General features: G+C 42.9%; 1 long non-coding RNA gene across 4 annotated transcripts; it reads right to left on the bottom strand.

Moving 5' to 3' along the window:
- Window positions 1-746: 746 nt before the first annotated feature.
- On the bottom strand, window positions 747-15,634 carry LOC140721848 (uncharacterized). Of its 4 annotated transcripts, none has more exons than XR_012097478.1 (6): window positions 15,526-15,572; window positions 10,736-10,837; window positions 6,379-6,535; window positions 3,479-4,382; window positions 2,044-2,188; window positions 747-1,930 (listed from the first exon to the last, which is right to left on the bottom strand). It is a non-coding gene; the product is annotated as an uncharacterized lncRNA (long non-coding RNA). The 4 variants fall into 4 exon arrangements; XR_012097477.1 differs by lacking the exon at window positions 15,526-15,572 and adding an exon at window positions 13,178-13,593; XR_012097480.1 differs by lacking the exon at window positions 15,526-15,572 and adding an exon at window positions 13,178-13,593 and having other exon boundaries at window positions 750-1,930; window positions 3,479-3,645.
- Window positions 15,635-19,073: the final 3,439 nt, after the last annotated feature.

Here is a 19,073-nt window from a genome sequence, read left to right as displayed (position 1 = left end):
CCCCCTCGTGTTAGCCATTTCAGCCCTGGGAAACAGCCTCTGGATATCCACATGATCAATGCCCCTCATCATCTTACACACCTCCATCATGTTACCTCTCATCCTCCGCCACTCCAAGGTGAAAAGACCAAGTTCACTCACCCTGTTCTCATATGTTACCACCTCCAATCCAGCCAACATCCTTTTAAATCTCCACTGCACTCTCTCTCTATACACTCCACATCCTTCCTGTAGTGAGGTGACCAGAACAGAGCACAGTATTCCAAGTGGGGTCTGACCAAGGTCTTATACAGTTGTAACATTACCTCAGAGTTCTTAAACACACACATATTTGATGAAGGCCAACACACCATAAGCCTTCTTAACAACACTACCTACCTGCACTGCAGGTTTGAATGTCCGATGGACATGGACCCCGTTGTTTTTAAACTTTGTTTGTTTTGCGGTTGCTTCTTGCCAGAACGAATAGGACTTCCCTTCTTTTTGCTTCCACTTATGCTGACTTTGTCTTATGCGAGCTGTGCACATTTCACATGATGACGTGTAAAGACAATACCATCCATTTTGAACAGGCAATAACTTCTCCAGAAGAGATCACAAAGATCTAGAAATCTGAAATCCTACTCCCTGCACCAGTTCTTCAGCTGCACATAATTTGTCAAGTTATGTGAATCTTACCTCCCATTGACACATGGCACAGAGAATAATAATAATAATAATAAGTACTTTATTGATGCTGAGTGGGAAATTCTTTCACTACAACAGCAACACTTATTTGGCAATCTGCAGACAATAATAAAGAACAATATAATAATGTACACAATTGTACACCAATGTGCAGTAAAAATGTACAAAATAAAAAAACAGAGATTTGTACTATGATGTGTGTTCTCCTGTCACACAGAGATGAACTGTTGTACAAGCTTATTGCATTTGGTAAGAAAGATTTTCCGTAATGATCCTTGTTACAGCAGAACTGAATGAGCCTGTTTGAAAGGCTGCTCCACTGCTTATTCAGTAGGGCATGGAGAAATGAAATTGTCTGTAATGGATAACAGATGTTTAGTGACCTACTCTACACCACCAACCCAAGAGTAGCCAAGGATGGATCAGTCTTTTTGCATCTAGAGATTACTACCCTACAGGTCCTGCTTTTCAGCTCTCTAAATTCTCTCTTCAGGACTTCCTCCCTTTTCCTACCTACAGTATATTGTTGGTCAGAATGTAATGCTGAAGCTCTAGGACACTGGTTAGAGCACATTTGGAGGATTGTGAGCAGTTTGAGCCCTTTACTGAAGAACAGTGTTTGGATTGGAGAGGAGCTTCAAGTAAATGATCCAGGGAATGAAAGTTTTTTTTAAATTATTAGGAGTGATTGATGTCTCAGAGCCTGTACTCACTGGAAATGAGAAGGCTGTGGGGAAGATAGTTTTGAAACAGTCTGAATGGAGTGTAAAGTCAGAGAGTCTAAAATCAGAGGGCACAGCCTCAGAGTTGAGGGATGTTCCTTTTGAGCAGAGATGAGGAGAAATTTCCTTAGCCAGGGTTGGGGAATCTTTGGAATTCTTTGCCACAGACAGCTGCTAGGCCAAGTCATTGGGTATATTTAAAGTGTAAGTGGCTAGATTCTTGAATAATCAGGGTGGCAAAGGAGAGGAACCAGGATAATGGGCTTGAGCATGAGAATAAAGCAGCCGTGATCAAATGTCGGGGAGATGCGAAGGGCTGAGTAGACCGATTTTGCTCCTCCATATGCCTTCCAGTTTTACGGATGAGAAATTCACCAGAAATGTTCCCACTCCAAGGGCGGAGTAGTTCCCACTTCCAGATGTTCACAGTTCCACAGTCAGCCGGGGTCTGGGTTCCTGCAGGAACTTCAGCTGTTTCCTGCCAACTGAACTGAAACAATTGTCACACAGCCTGAAACAGACTGAAGAATAAAGAGGAAATAAACAGATTAGACAAAAGGGACTGAGGTTAATAACAGACAAATATCACCAGAAACCCTGCAGATCTACTGATATTTTTATAATCAAAACTCACCAGATCCATTTCAGACTCAGGAGAGTCTGTATGAGGCGGCAGAGACAGTGGACAGATCGATCTGTGAGGGAGTTTGATCTCAGGTCCAGCTCCCCCACTGATTAGCTTTGACTGAGAGTGGAGACGAGATCCTCGGCACCAGAATCTGTGAGGGACAGAGTGATAGAAGACTGTGCAATTGCCCAGTGTTTATCAACTACACAATTACAGATCATATTAATATGACCATAAGACACAAGTGCAGAATTCGGCCACTTGGCCGTTCAAGTCTGCACCATCATTCCGTAATGGCTGGTTTATTGCCCCCTCAATCCCGTTCACCTACCTTCTCCCTGTAACCTTTCACATCCTGCCTAATCAAGAATCATCAACCTCCACTTTAAAACACACTTTTAAAATGACTTGGCCTTCACAACCATCTGTGGCAATGAATTCCCCAGGTCCACTATGCGATGCTAAAGGATTTCCTCTATTCTTATGTTACATTTGCCCACTATGGGAAATGTCTTTTCTACATCCACTCTATCTAAGCCTTTCAATATTTGAAAGGTTTCGCTGGGATCTCCCCTCATTCGTGAACCCCAGTGAGTACAGGCCCAGAGCCATCAAACGTTCGTCATTTCCTCTTTCGCCCCGGAATTATTCTCATGATTTCTGCAAACACTCCAACAAGAGCTTACAAATCCCCAACTCCACAGAGAGTGGGTTCACCTGTAGATTCCAATCCTGGCATTAGTGGCTGGGTATCAAGGGCACTAAAGCTACACTTATTATTATCCCTATCCAACTCTGAAATTTGTCTTCTCCAGATTCAAGGAAACAAGGATGCGAAACAAGGAAAGAACATAAAAGTCATTCAGAGAGAAACATCAATCACAACCCCCCATACAAAAAGATCTGCATCCCGATCATGAACGGTGCACGGAAATCAACATTATGATTTTTTATGCAGTTACTGATCCAATAGAAACTGTGTGAACTTTGCAGATTTAATTACCAGTTACTATATATTTCAGATGTGAATAACCATAAAATCTACACATAAATGACAGTGCTTGGGAATTAGTAAAATCACTATCCATTAGTGAGCAAATGTCATCAAGCTGTCATGAACACCCTTGCCGTGTCTGGATATGGCTGCTGGCTCCCAAGCGAGAAAAGCTGGAGCAGTTCCAAGTTCCTGGGTGTCCATATCTTTGATCCCAACATATCCATGCAGTCATAAAGAAGGCAAGGCAATGACTGGAGTTCATTTGGAGTTTGAAGACATTTGGTATGTGAACAAAAAAGACTCAGAAACATCTATAGATGTTTTCGACTGGGAGTTGTCAAAGTGCAGTTAATCGGTCACAAGTGACCTTGGTCTCTCTTCCTTCTGAAGCCATCAGTTCCACAACGTTGGATTAAGCAGAACTCACCCTGTTCTTCCACTCACCTCGTGCTCCTGTCCACTGAAATGTCCCTCCTCTCTCAAAATTAAGCCAAATTCTTCAATCCATTCTTCAATTGCAGGTTACAGTCTTTCTCTATAGAAATTTGCCAACTGAAACAGTTGGTAATTGTCACAGTGAGACAGCAGCTGAAGGATTTCAGTCTTTGGATCTGTGAAAAAACGAAACTAAACACAAGCCCAGGCAGAAATGGAAATGAAATATTTCCCCAAACATAACTGAGAAAAAAAAAGTATAAGCACCTCAGGAACAGCATCTAACCCTCGCTGCCAGCCCAGCAAATGATTCCCCCACCAGTGCTCTGCACTATGATGCTTTGTCCATCCGTTGAGCGATGTTTCTACTGTCATGAGGAAACTAGTCAAAATATATTTCGTCTCCAGTCAGAATGATGGAATCAGATCAATCAACCAATCAGAACAGGGCCAATTCAAACTGACCAATCAGGAACAGGCAATTCAGATCATGCATTAAGCCTCGCCCATGCCCTGCACACTGGAGAGGGTATATAAGGAGGTGCCTCTGGTGGAATCTGTCATTTGACTAACTTGTATCTACTGTGAAACGCTGTAATCGGTATCTGTAAGTACGTGACCGTTAAGGCCAAAGGCAAGTAGGGATAGATAGGATGATGGAATATCGCTTTCCTCATTGAGTGAAGCTTCACTCAAGGAGCATCATATAATGCAAAACCTGAGACACAGTTGTTCACTCATTCCACCGGGCCCAAGAGAAAACTTCCAAACCCATGAGCTCGACCAAAGGCAGCAAAAGCATAGAGAGACAGGCTGGGATTTGTCTTCAAAGCCACACACCATCGATCAAGGATCTCTCTCCTACCCCATACGTCAGAGGCTGCAGCAGTTCAAGGCAACGGCTCACCACCAGCTTCTTATGGATAAATACAGATGGATGATTAGCTGCTGGATCAGCCTTCAATGCCCCACCATCCCTTCAAAACACATCAAAAGTTTCCAGTCCCCAGTGTACCTGTGCTTGTATCTCAGTTTCTGGTAATGGTGTGGAGAAAATGATTTCATTAATACCAGATTATCTCCATTTATCCCAAAAATCACATCAAAGTCAAAACCCGCTCCAACAATGGTTCTTGTGGAAGCACCAGAAGTCTCAGGCCTCCAGTTAAATTTATAATCCTTCACCCACCACCTTATACAATGCATCAATTCATTTAGAGCATTTTCAGGTTATGCCTGAAAATCAGGCTATGCCTCTGGGGAATCTGCAGCAGGTACCTGACACTCAGGGTGTTTTGCCCTTTAAACAGTTGCAGACAGGTTTTGTTTACTTAGGCATATTTATCACACCTACGTTTGATCAATTGTTTGAACCTAATTTTACACAGTTATTTGACAAAATCAAACAGGATCTTGAGCAATGGAGCACTCTTCCCGTTTCTTGGCTTGGCCGAATATCCTTGCTCAAAATGAACGTTCTTCCTCGCTCTACCCAATATGAATGATTCCAGTCATTTTTACCCAAAAAATACTTAAAAAGAAATAATGGCTGGTTTGTTTCTTTCATCTGGAACAACAAAAGACCCAGTATTCTAAGGGGTCTGGATTTTCCAGACATCAAAAGATATCAATTAAGTTCCTTTGATCTTATGTGGTTGTTTGGGTTTGCAGGGACCACTCCTCAATTTGGCTAGACATTGAAGCTTCACAAGTAAAATACCCTCTTATCAACTTGCTTTTCCTCAATAAGATGAAACTAGATAAGGAATATTGTCACAATCCAACAACAATTATACAGTCAGGGCTTGGAGGGCAGTGCGACAAATTGAGGGCAACACAGCAAAAATATCAACCTTCACTCCAATAACCAGCAGTCCAGATTTTCAGCCTGGCATAATGGATTCTGGATATAAACTTTGGATTTCTAAGGGATTTTCATTCTGGGAGCTTTGCTTGATGAAGGAACAATGATATCTTTTAGTCAAATAGTACAGAAATTTAATATACAAGGATCATTTCTGTTTCTTTCAGATAAGAGATTATATACAGAAAAAAGGCATCATGGTTAACTGATTTCTATAGTTCTGACATAGAAAAGAGCATGCTTTATTCTGAGGGTGAAGTCTGCGTTAGTACTTTTTACAGCATCCTGAGGGAATGTTCTTGTGGAGAGGTTGAGCAGCTGGGAAGGGTCTGGGAGGAAGAGCTGGGAATAGAAATTACAGCTGAACCATGGGAAGGTATCTGTGATAATGCAAAGAAAATTTCAGTTTGTAACTCAAAGTTCTGCATAGAGCCCATCTGACTCCAGATTGTGCCTTGAAATTTAAGATGGGAGTTTCTCCAATGTGTTCTAAATGCAAAGTAAATACTGGAAGTTTCACCCACTATTTTTGGACTTGTCCCAAACTTCAGGCAATGGAGTGATACTTTGGGTGAAATAGAAAAGATTCTGAAGATGGAGCTTAAATTGGACCCAGTGTCTTTTCTCTAGGCTTACCCAGCAGTCGTATTATTAATGCACATCAGAAAAAAACTTTTTAACATCCTGGCTTTTTGCGCTAGGAAGAACATTTTACTTTGTTGGATATCCGAGAAGGGCCCTGGACTTTTTGGTTGGAGTAAATTAATCATGGAATACATTCCTTTGGACTTTTTGACATGTATGGTACACTCAAAAAAAAAATAGTTTTCATAAAACTTGGCAACCTTTTCTGCAGTATGTAGAAGTAAACCTGTTTGCTATACTAATAAGGGTTTTTGTATAGTATGTTGGGGTGTTGTCTATAGTTTGATGGAAGTGTTCTGATAGCTGATATCTGTGTGGGGAAGAAATGTAAATGTTTCTGGAAATTGAAAGTTTTGTTATGCGGAGCCAAAAAAATTAAATAAAAAAAAACAATCCTTACCCGGGCCAGTTCCATGACCCTGAACCGAGTCTCCGACCCCAGAGCCCCTGAGGTGTCTGTTCCCATTCCTCTTCAGTGGTATCGTATTCCATTGGGACACAGCCCTCAATATAGCCTTCTGCTGATACTGCGGCTCATTAGGTCTGATCATCTTCCCCTGATGAGTTCAATTACAGAAGTCCCTTTAATTTCTGCTTCCATTTCAAAGTGTGTTTCCAACTTGGGAAAAAAATAAATTACATCACAAATTGGTGTTTAGAGCAGGCCGATTCAGAACGGAGCACGCCAGTTTCAGAATGAGTGGCTGCAACATTTTTGAGTTAATCGACTTTCAAGGGGGACTGTCAACTCACCACTTGTCCGGATAAGTAGGTGACTGCTCACACCCAGTCACAGACAACACAGCAGAACTGACAGAGCTATGCTCTTTACAAATTACATAGATTCTCCATCTTTGCAGCATATTGAGTAGTCACATTCTCGGCGGCTCCCTTTCTTTATATACTTTATATCCTACTGACAGATCCTTTTTAGCTTTGATGAAGCTGTGCCCTCTAGTTCTCGACATCCCCACCAAAGGGATGTATTCTTCAATGCCCTACCATTTACCATGTATGTCCTATTTTCATTATTCCTACCAAATGTAGCACCTCACACTTATACCTGGAAATCCGGAGAATTCCAAGACCTGGAAATCCAGAGAAACACATACAAAATACTGGAGGAACTCACCAGACCGGGTAGTATCTATGGAAAAGAGTCAACAGACAACACTTCCGGTTGAGTCCCTTCATCAGCACCCCCGCAAAAAAAAAATACAAATAATATCAACTAGTCTAATTCAAATAGGTATATACATCATGATGGCAGGCATATCCTAACAAACTACCCGTGATTAAACCATCTGCCCCAGAGATCTCAATTTAGCAATTAGAAATTTCCTTTGCACCTCATAAAATCTGCATGCAAACTATACCTTCATGAATTATCATTATATTGCTTATTCAAACAATAAAACTGTTGGCTGTGGAGGAATTCAAATTTGGAAGGAAAAGTCAAACTTGAATAGGTCTAGTACAGTGGAAGCAGACAAACCAATTGTCTTTGTTCTTGCCATGAGTTTGAAGGAATGGAGACTGCCATTTTGTGAAGCTACCCTATGCCCTCCATTTTGTGAAATTAAGTTGCTTGGCTGTACTTCTGTTTTAAAGTAGAGAGAATAATGCTCTGAGTAAGCTGCTGGAATAAAGATTATTTCCAAATAAGTAGTTGTTTGTGAGGTGGCCTTTAATTAGATATAACAGGCCAGATTGTGATTTGGGGTCTGTGTCTGCCTTGAGTGATTCAAAGCTTGTTCCTGGAGATAGCAGTAGCTCTCTCCAGAGACCCAGCATTGCAAAGACGAACCCCCACACCACGGGCTAAGAGAAGGATCAATCATCTATTTCAGTGCTATAAACTGGAAAAGAGTGAATCTTGGTACAACGAGAACAGCAGGGTTCATGTTCTAAGCTGTTGGCCTAGGGTTGTTGCTTGTGCAGCAATGGTAAAGTGCGAGCAACGAATATCTAAGAGTTGCGTCATGAGCTCCCGAGCTTCATTCCATTGCTAAATGGTCAAAACAGTGAATGCTTGCCGACTGTTCCCTACGAATGCCTGTATCATATTGCTCCTAAACAACTGCTCCTTGTTATTCAACCAAGTACATCCAATACGTAAACATGTGAGTACAACTTACCATTGGGTAGGAGGCACAGTAGCATGAAGGCACACACTCAGCAATTCAGAAACTGTTTCTTCCCCTCTGCCATCCAATTCCTAACTGGACATTGAACCTGTGAACACTACCTCCCTGTTTTAAAGATATATTATTTCTATTTTCCAAAGATTTTTAATCTATTCGATATACATGTACTGTAATTGATTTACTTACTTATTTATTACTTTTATTTTCTTCTTCTATTTTATGATTGCATTGAACTGCTGCTGCCGGTGATAATAAACCTGATTCTGATTCCATTTTGATATACCCGTTTCCCAATGGAGACTCCCATCATCCTCCAAATTTAACATAAATGCCGTCCCTTCTTTTCCTTACCCAACTTCGATGCCACTGTGATCAAACAGACTTTCTAATTATTACGTTCAACTACTTATGCAAAGGCACCGCTACACTTACATCCTTAATTTTCAGCCACTGCTTGGCCAGAATGCCTGCCAGCTCACTTCCTTCAACCACAACTTGGGCAGGAGCCCATATTAAATGTGTGCACAGGCCTAGACTGTGCAGTCTGACAGACGTTGTCCAATCTCCAGAAGAATGTCAGTCTGACAGTTTGAAGTACCAGTTTTAATAGGTGTGAAAACCAAGAATGAATGTGAGCATTGAAGCACATGATCAGGGAATACGGCTTAGAATATTGAAGGCTAAACTGATAGACAAGAATACTGATGAATTCTGACAATGTCGGAGCATTTTTTCTTAACAAAGTCAGCTGAAATTCTGAAACAGAAACAGAGAGACCTTAGTAACCATAATATCTGCCTTAATATTGCTGAACTCCCTGTACCAAATGGTTGCCGTGATGCATCTAGTGTGGTCGTCATTGAACATCCTTCCGGAGGCTCCTGCAACCAAGCTGGTGCCAAACGTATTGCTTCATAAACTTTCCTTTCGGCTACACTGGTGAGGCCGAGAGGGGGATCTTGACGACTGGGCATCTCAGGATCTCCGTACCTTCCACCCAGGCTTGTGATCACCCATTGTCCTTCCAGACAGACGGATGCCACCACCACCACTTGCACACATTTGCTAAATCCTCAGATGCTATTGCAAGGTCAGCAGCAGAAATACAATACAAAGATTTATCCTGATACTCCCACTATCATTCAAGTACACCAAACATTTTTCTTTCAAAAAGCCTTCCACTGCCATCCCATTCCCATTTGTGACACTACAGCACAGCATTAAATCCCCACACCAGATAATCTTATTGTTCCAATTTCCATTGTATCAGGTGTTAATGCTCCACAAGTTTAAAAAAAAGATATCTACTTTACCATTCTATCCCCAAATTTCAACATTTGCCTTAAACATCACTAAACTCCAAAGCTCTGTGCAACACCATTTTGACAAATATGGGATGTTTGTCCAATATTCAAATCGTCCTCCATCAATATCCAATTTCTGATAGTGTCTTATCAAGATGACTTTGTATGCTTTGATCATTGACAATGTTTTGTGGGTTTCAGAAAATTGATCCAAAAGCTCAGTTAAATATTCTTCTTTAAAATTTTCTTACTGCCAGTATGCAACTCCCCTTAAACAAAGGATTTTAAATTGCTGAATTATCTTCAGACCTCTCCATCGACTGAAGGACTCATTGGATCAGATAGGAGAATGAAGATTTAAGCGAATGAAGGATCCTCACCAGGGCTGAAAGGGTGGCAGAAGACAGCAGACAGGAGACAGGGACTCCAAGCCAGGCTGAAACACAGAGAGATGAGGCCTCCTCTACGGAGTACGTGTCACTGTTGGTGAACAAGATTTAGGACCCGAGTGCAAGACTGCTGTATCAAAGGGAACTGATAGACTGATTTCTCCCGGCACACTAGATACAACGATCAAACCCAAAGGTTTGCGATTTACAGAATGTATCGAAGTGCTGAATTGGGAAAAGCAAAAGGAGGAAGTGAATTTTATGATAAACTCTCAATGGTGCTCCAATCTGGCAGCTGTGGAGGAAAATATTATGAGTTAAAGATTATGTTAGGCAAAGGGTTAATATTGGCTTTTTGAGCATAGAAACCTTTCTGTTGCTAGTTTGTTGTAGATATGGCCTTTGTGTTCAGCAGAGACGATTCTCAGAATAAACACTTGCAGTTGCTTATCTTGTAAGAATGAGTCTAATGTAAGAATGAGACAAATGTCAAATGTTGGTACACAGGACTGAATTTTCAATTTTCGGCTGTTACTTGGGGCATAGTTTATCCCAAGAGAACAGTATGTGAACTGAGCTTATCTTCTCTAATTCGAACAATCGAATAGTCTTTGCATTTGCAATCAATTTACGCATGTATGAAAGGAACTGTGCACTCTGTACACTGCACCCACTGTCAGAGGTTCCACTCCCCATGATTAAAACTCTCGTTACTTTGAAGTTTGTGTCTGATTTATTTGGGGTCAACTTTAATCGAATTTCCTTTGCAAATTAATTTCGCTAACAGTGGTTTTGGCAAACTTGTGTTCCCCTGACCTTCAACACGTGACGGTCAAATACAGTACCATGCCTTCTAGTTGCCTCGTGAGTTCTCCCTCGGATGCCGTAGGGAAGCAACATCTATCAAAGATCCTCACCACCTAGGCCAGGCTCTGGTCTTGCTGCAGTCATTGGGGAAAAGGTAAAGTGCCTCAAAACTTCGACCACCAGGTTAAAGAAATGTTGCTAGCCCTCAGGATCTTGAACAAAAAAGAATAATTTCACTCATCTATTGAGATGCTCCCACAACCAGGAATCCTACTTTAAGGACTCTTTAGTTAATTCATGCTCTCGTTATTTATTGCTACTTATTTACAGATGCATTTCAACAGTTTGTTTTCTTCGCTGCTCTAGCTCCTTCAGTGATGCTGTTTACAGGTACTATACTACAGAGGATGCACGCAGGATAAAGAAATTTGGCGCCCTTATTTACAAAAGACAGGATTAAATATATAGGTGCTCCGAAGATGAAATAATTGATTATTTGGGGAAAGAAATATATATACTAAAGTTATTACGAACTCCATGGAGCATGTGGGGATCTTCCGATATCCAGGCACTCTTTCTTTTTTTTCTTTTTTTCTTTCTTTCTTTTTTCTATAGGGATGTTAGGGGGGAGGGGTTAAGGGGAAGGGGGAAGGGTATATATATTTTTTTCATATATTTTCTTTTATTTCTGCAATTATTTGAAAACTCAATAAAAAAAGTTTATATATAAAAAAAGAATCTCAGGGTTGTATCTTATTTTAACTCGTCTATTATCCTGATCACAGTTTACATACCATGTGTGGGCTATTATTAACCACATAACCATATAACAATTACAGCATGGAAACAGGCCATCTCAGCCTTTCTAGTCCATGCTGACCACTTACTCTCACTTAGCCCCACTGGCCTGCACTCAGCCCATAACCCTCCATTCCTTTCCTGCCCATATACCTATCCAATTTTACTTTAAATGACAATACCGAACCTACCTCTATCACTTCTACTGGATGCTCATTCCACACAGCTATCACTCTCTGAGTAAAGAAATAACTGCTCGCAATCCTGCATGTTGTCTCCAAACAGGAAACAGTCCATCTCAGCGCATTTCAAATCACATCGGAGACTTCAACCAAGCTCATTTGAAGAAAACCCTGCCCTCATAGTCACAAAAAGAAAGGAACTGGTTGTGGACTACAGGAGGAATGGAGACAGGCTAACCCCTATTGAGAGGGTGAACAGCTTTAAGTTCCTCAGCATAAGCATCACCGAGGATCTCACGTGGTCTGTACATATCGGCTGTGTCGTGAAAAAGGCACAACAATGCCTCTTTCACCTCAGGCCGTTGGAATAGTTTGGTAGAACTTCTACAGGGCCTCAAGTGAGAGCATCCTGAATGGCTGCATCACTGCCTGGTACGGGAACTGGACTTCCCTGAATCACAGGACTCTGCAGAGAGTGGTGCAGACAGCCCAGCACATCTGTAGATGTGAACTTCCCACTATTCAGAACATTTAGTGAAACAGGTGTGTAAAAAGGGCCCAAAGGGTCAGTGGAGAGCCGACAAATTGGTCCAGCTGCCACCATCCAGGAAACAGCACCTCAGCATTAAAGCCAGGACCAATAGGCTCTGGGAAAACTTCTTTCACCAGGCCATCAGAATAATTAATTCATGCTGAGACTATTGTATTTCTATGTTATAGTGAATGTCTTGTTCTACATACTATTTGTTATAAATTACAATAATTGCACATTAAGACGGAGACGTAAAGATTTTTACTCCTCGTGTATGAAGGATGTAAGTAATGAAGTCAATTACTATTCAATTACCATTCAATAACCTGTGGCTCCAGATATCCCAACATACTAGACCGCTGTTAAACTACGATAAGGAATGCCGACTATTCCGTGGCCGGACTGCATTTTGTAAATTCGATCAAATGGCTGTCCTCATCCCACTTGCAGACAGGTAGATGCTAAAGAGCAAGCTCCAGATATTATCACAACTGAAGGTGGTGGTGGGAGGCAGAGGAGTGACTACGGGATTGCTGAGTCGGTGGTCCCGGCCGTTTTAAAGTCCTCATCTGAGGATCTGAATGAATACACCATGGTTGCATGAGGGGGATCTTCTTTACTCAGAGAGTGGTAGCTGTGTGGAACGAACTTCCAGTAGAAGTGGTAGAGGCAGGTTCGATAGTGTCATTTAAAGTAAATTTGGATAGGTACATGGATAGGAAAGGAATGGAGGCTTATGGGCTGAGTGCAGGTCGGTGGGACTAGATGAGAGTAAGATGTAGTATCCTGCAGGGCTTCACTTCGAGATGGGCCCAATGCCTTCTCTGCTGGCTTTGACCATCAAACCATCACGAACTCCCACATCGCGCAGAGATCCCATAATCTGTTTTGGAGGCCAACATGGGAACTGCCTTCAGGAGGGTAAAACTGATAGCACCCAGCCCAGATGGGGTATCTGAACATGTCCCTATGCTGATCAAATAGTTACTGTGTTTCAGTGAGATCCTCCACCTCTCACTTTGACAGTGTGTGGCACCCACCTGCTTCAGTTGTACCAGAGCCCAAGGTGGTGGTAACCGGCCTCAGTGATGATCGTCCAGTAGCACTTAGACCCACAGTGTTGAAGGGTTTTGAGAGACTGGAGATGAGACATGCCAACCAACTCCTGCCTGAGAAGCGACTTGGATCTGCTCCAGTTTGCCTGCAGGAACAACAGGTCCATGGCAGATGCCATCTCATTGGCCCTTCACTCGTCCCAGAACATCGGGAGAGAAAAGATACATAAACCAGGATACTTGTTATCCACTCCAGCTCAGCATTCAATACCGACATCCCCTCAAAATTCAACAATAAGCTCCAAGCAACTGGATCTTGGATTTCCTCACCTGTAGACCTCAGTCAAGAGTTCCATTTACTATCAGAGAATGCATACAGTATGCAACCTGAAATTCTTACTCCCCACACACATCCTCAAAACAAAAGAAAATCTCCCAAAGGACAAATGACAGAAAAATTGTAAGAAAATAAAAGGACCCCTGCCCCTCCCATGCACAACACTCAGCCCTCCTGCTACTCATTCCAGCAGAAAGCATCGGCATTCCCACCAACCTAAATGCAAGCAAAAGCAGAGATCGTCCATCTATTCACTCCAACATTTCAACACTCCACAGGCTCTCTCTCTCTTTCACTAACAAGGCAGAAACGGATATTGCTCCTTCCACAGCGACACACAAAACTCCAGTTGCTATTTCGATGTCACACTGAGTACTCACTTTACACTTCTGACTACGGCAAGGCACAGCTCCAATGCTATATTCAGGTCTGCTGTCAAATCAGCATTTCGGAAGGATATTGAAAATCCGGCAAAGTGGTGTCATAACAACAGCCTCTCACTCTGTGGAGGCAAGACCAAGGTACTGATTACAGACTAGAGGGTCCATTATAGGTGCCTCGGTGTGAGGGCACCACCGCTGCGGGCCATCTGCAGTCAAATGGGAGCGAGATCAATTTCACTGACACAAGTCATGTAGCTTGTTGTGCAGGTGTAACAAATAACCAGAATTTTTGATAATAAAACAACATAAAAATCAATCAATATATAAATATTACAGAAGGGCAAATAGCGAGGTAGTGCTCATGGACTATCAGAAACCTATTTTGGAGAGCAGAGGCAAATTCTGAAACATTTCCAAAAAAGGTGCTGTTGAAACAGGGTCACATGACTGATGGTGCCTCCCGCAACGGGCCTGCTGACGTCTCTGGGTTAATTCAACTTGGCCGCAACTGTATCACGGCCCTACCCAACCCATCCGGAGTCTTTACAAGGATGACACCAATCATGGATTTCATTTTGGCAGGTAGTATTACTGGTAAGGAGATCAAGAAACAAAATGCCCAACCTCACCATGACGTTATGTTATAGCAAGCTAAGACCTTGGTCAGACCCCACTGTGCTCAGTTCTGGTCACTTCACTACAGGGAGGATGTGGAGAGTATAGAGAGGGCACAGAGGAGGTTTACAAGCATACTCCCTGGACTGGAGAATAGGTTGAGTGAACTTGTCCTTTTCTCCTTGGAGCGACAGAGGATGAGAAGTGACCTGATAGAGGTGTATAACATGATGAGAGGCATTGTTTATGTGGATAGCCAGAGGCATTTTCCCAGGGCTGAAATGGCTAACACGAGGGAGCATCGTTTTAAGGTGTTTGGAAGTAAGTACAAGGGGGATGTCAGGGGTAAGTTTTTCCATACAGACTGATGGGTGCGTGGAATGCACTACCAGTGAAGGCGGTAGACGGGTATACAATAGGATATTTTAAGAGATTTTTAGACAGGTATATGGAGCTTAGAAAAATAGAGAGCTATGCGCTAGGGAAATTCTAGACAGTCTCTAGAGTATTATTGTGGGACGAAGAGCCTGTAATGTGTTGTAGATTTCTATGTTCTATGTTTTAGAGAATGAGGCAGATTTGGATCTCAATGCCTCGCCACCAGGCGAAGGAGGAAGATGTTCACATATGTGGAGTTTTGTCCTGAAGGTGTGTTTACTCAACTTAACAATTTCTCCAGGACGGACAATATGGGCAGAGCGATCGCTTCTTGTGCCGAGAATCATGCCATCAACCTAGGACTTGGATCCCGCTACCGGACAGGATGATGGAGGTAAAGGGCCGCTGAACAGATAGGTAGTGCACCATTACCCCGCCCCCAGGACCAGAACACGGACTTGGCCCCGGTCCATTTCAGCCGGCCCGGTGTGAAGGCACCACCGCTGGGGGCCACCCCGGCAGGTGCTGCACCGGAGGCGGGGTGAGGCCACCCGTAGAGGGAAATTCAACCGGAGTCACAGCCAAACACGTGAGCACGCCCGCCCAGCAGAAATACTCACCGACGGGAACTTGCGTTCCTCACTCTGCAGCCACCGGGCCTTCTTAACCCTCTCCCAATCGGTCCTGCATACTTCAGAGAGAACAAAATTGAATCCTCCCCGCTTCCGGGTACCGTGGACATGCGTAGTGTGCTACGACGTCATCAGGACGGGGGCGGGGCCCAGGAAGGAAACCCAATGGGAGCGGGATAATTTGGATTGTCCAGTCGTCCAGCTTGTTTTGCAGGCGCAACAAATTTGTTGCAAGTTTTTACAATAAAATAACACAAGATATAAAAAATGAATAAATAACTATTACAAAAGAGGGAATAGCAAGGTAGTACTCATGGACTATTCAGAAATCCTATTTCGGAGAGCAGAGGCTAATCTTGAATCACTAAGATCGTTAACGTTGAGATCGTTAAGAGCACCAAAATTCTTGGTGTTCACCTGGCAGAGAATCTCACCTGGTTCCTCAACACCAGCTCCATAGCAAAGAAAGCCCAGCAGAGTCCCTACTTTCTTCGAAGGCTGAGAAAAGTCCATCTCCCATCGCCCCTCCCCCATCACGGCCTGGTTCGGGAATTGCATCGTCTAGGATCGCAAGACCCTGCAGCGCATAGTGAGGTCAGCTGAGAAGATCATTGGGGTCTCTGTTCCCGCCATTACAGACATTTACACCACACGCTGTACCCGCAAAGCTAACAGCATTATGAAGGACCTCACGCAGCCCTAATACAAACTCTTCTCCCTCCTGCCATCTGGCAAAAGGTACCGAAGCATTCGGGCTCTCACGACCAGGCTGTGCAACAGTTTCTTCCCCCAAGCCATCAGACTCCTCAATACCCAGACTCTAGACTGCCATCTACACCATATATCATTATATTGAAAATTGTACTCTGCTGTGCCTATTGTCTTGTTTATTGTTTATTTATTAATTATTGTACTGCCCTGCACTGTTTTGTGTACTTTATGTAGTCCTGCGTAGGTCTGTAGTCTAGTGTAGTTTCTTGTGTTGTTTACGTAGTCTAGTGTAGCCTTGAGTTCTCTCACATAGTCTAGTGTAGTTCTGTAGTTTTGTGTTGTTTCATGTAGCACCATAATCCTGGAGGAACGTTGTTTCATTTTTACTGTGCACTGTATCAGCAGTTTATGGTCGAAATGACAATAAAAAGCGACTTGACTTGATTTCCAAGAAAGGTGTTGGTAATACGAGGTCACGTGACCGGCGGTGCCTCCCGCAAGGACCTGCCGACATCTCCGAGTTAACCCGCCTTTACCGCAGCTAGATCCTTGCCGTACCCAACCCATTCTGCGTCTTCACAGGCCTCTGTGGTGGACGGGGGTATTTCCAATAATTCACTCTCAGAGCGGAGATATTTCTCCTCATTTCAGTCCTGAACAATCCACCCTTTCTTTCTGAGACTGGAAACCTGATTCAACTATCCCATCAAATTAATGATGTTGTGCATTTGAATTAGTTCACCTCCTAAAGGGGAATCATTTATCTTCCTTCATACTCTGACCGCACCACTCCAAGGATCAGTGCAGTCAATCTCCAAAACAAACGCCATCTAACCTCTTTGTTAAATCGCTATAGCATTAATATCCATCATATTCAGACCTGTGTTGTTCCCACCTGTCATCTCCCAGCCCCTGACACTATTTCCAATATTCCCTATTGCCCTCTCACTTGGACCGCCCATCACTCTCCAACATTGTCGCTCACCTCATCAGATATTATTATTCATATACAGTGCTGAGAAGATCCCTTCGAGCTACGGCACCAGCAACCCCCCAATTTCATCCTAGGGTCCATTTGTAGTGATCAACAAAACTACCCTCTCTGGAATGTCGGAAGAAACCAGATCACAAGTAAGAGATTCACGTAATCACGGGCAAGACATATAACAGACAGCGGCAGGATTTGCTAACACTCTCGAATTTGCCTCTGTTCATCCAGACTGTGGCAGTGCTCCCCGTGTATTTAACTAGCATCTCTCTGTAAAATAAAATGTTGTGTGTAAGTTACACGGGGCAAGAAATAGAATGGTTTATTGATGAAAATACATCAAAGTGTGGTGAAAAGCCTGTCATGCTGTTACGTACCCGTGACACGTGACAGTGGTACCCTTGTCATGTGACTGGGGTTGAAGTTATACTGGACTTGAGGTAATGGTCTTGTGATGGTGGGGTGATGTCATTTTCCCGCCAGTAGAGGTCATGTGACAGTTTTTTTTTACAGGTTATAAAAGGAAGACCCACCCTGTCAGGTGGGGCAGTTCGTGGCGGGATTTGCCAAGCTGACTTCATGTTACTGCGTGATTTAATGTGATGACGCAGTTTAGTTGAAAAATGAAGTTTTATATAATGCCTAAAGTTTAAAAGGTCATTGCCAGTAGTTTCTTTGCTGGTGGAGAGTGAAGATAAGAATTTGGAAGATAAAAATCGAGGAGAATCGATTTTCGACGGTGGATTGGTTTCGACCTTATTTGATCCTCATTCGGAAGGATTTCGTTGACTGTTCTCGTGTTAATCTCCGCTGGGATAGCGGGAGATTGAGAATAGTGTGGAAGGAAGGTCAGTGCCTTTAAGCCGTTATATTCCATAAAATTCTTCGTGGGAAAGTTCGACGCCGGGGATCGAAGGACAACGACGTGGAAGAGAATTTAAATCGCTTTAAAAAGTCTTTCCTTTTAAATGGACTGTGAGCTTTTGAACTTTCGGCATACCGCTTTAAAGAACTGTTTTTTTCAATACCGCTTTAAGAATTGTTTGAACTGCAACGCTATTAAGAACTGTGAATCTGCTGCACAGCAGCTGAGTTCCGGTTAAGCTAGTGTTTGTTTACTTTTGGGGGGTTTGTTCTCAGTGTTTAATAAACGTGTTATTTGTTATAAAACCCTTCCCTAACTCATATATATTTATTGTTGCTTGAATACGTAACAATGCAAATTGTTCCAACCAATCAACTGATTGAACGGTGCATAGGAGAACAATATAGAACAATAACATATTGCACAATAAAGTGTAACAGCTCCAGAGAAGGACAGTGCAGGTTGTCAAGGTTGTCTTATCCTCCCTTTAGAATGATGCTTTGAAGAACATTGGGATAAAGCAATCCGACAACTTCTGACTAGTACCCAGAAACTTCAGCCATTGCTGCTGCACTGTCATCCCTGCTGGTGTCCCCTTTCAATCAACTTTGGCCAGCTTCTCTCTCACGACTATGCAGTTCATTTTACTTGATGATAATACAGTTACATCTGATTTCAGCCGTTCTCTCTCAGAAGAATGCAGGCTGAAACTGCCATATGATAATCACTGACTCCGAAAAGCTCCTTTCACTAAAACAAACCACCGAGAGGCCAAGATCAGCATTGAAGACAAACTTAACCAAGCAGCAGACTGAAAAGCTTGAGCATGTAGATATTAAGAAAGAGGATGTGCTGGAGCTTTTCGCAAGCATCAAGATGGATAAGTCGCCGGGACCGGATTAGATTTACCGCAGGCTGCTGTGGAAGGCGAGGGAGGAGATTGCTGAGCCTCCGGAGACGATCTTTGCATCA

The sequence above is a fragment of the Hemitrygon akajei genome, unplaced genomic scaffold (genome assembly GCF_048418815.1).
Source record: "Hemitrygon akajei unplaced genomic scaffold, sHemAka1.3 Scf000063, whole genome shotgun sequence".
Lineage (NCBI taxonomy): Eukaryota > Metazoa > Chordata > Chondrichthyes > Myliobatiformes > Dasyatidae > Hemitrygon > Hemitrygon akajei.
Note: the sequence above shows the minus strand (reverse complement) of the source record. Positions and strands in the feature narration are given on the sequence as shown.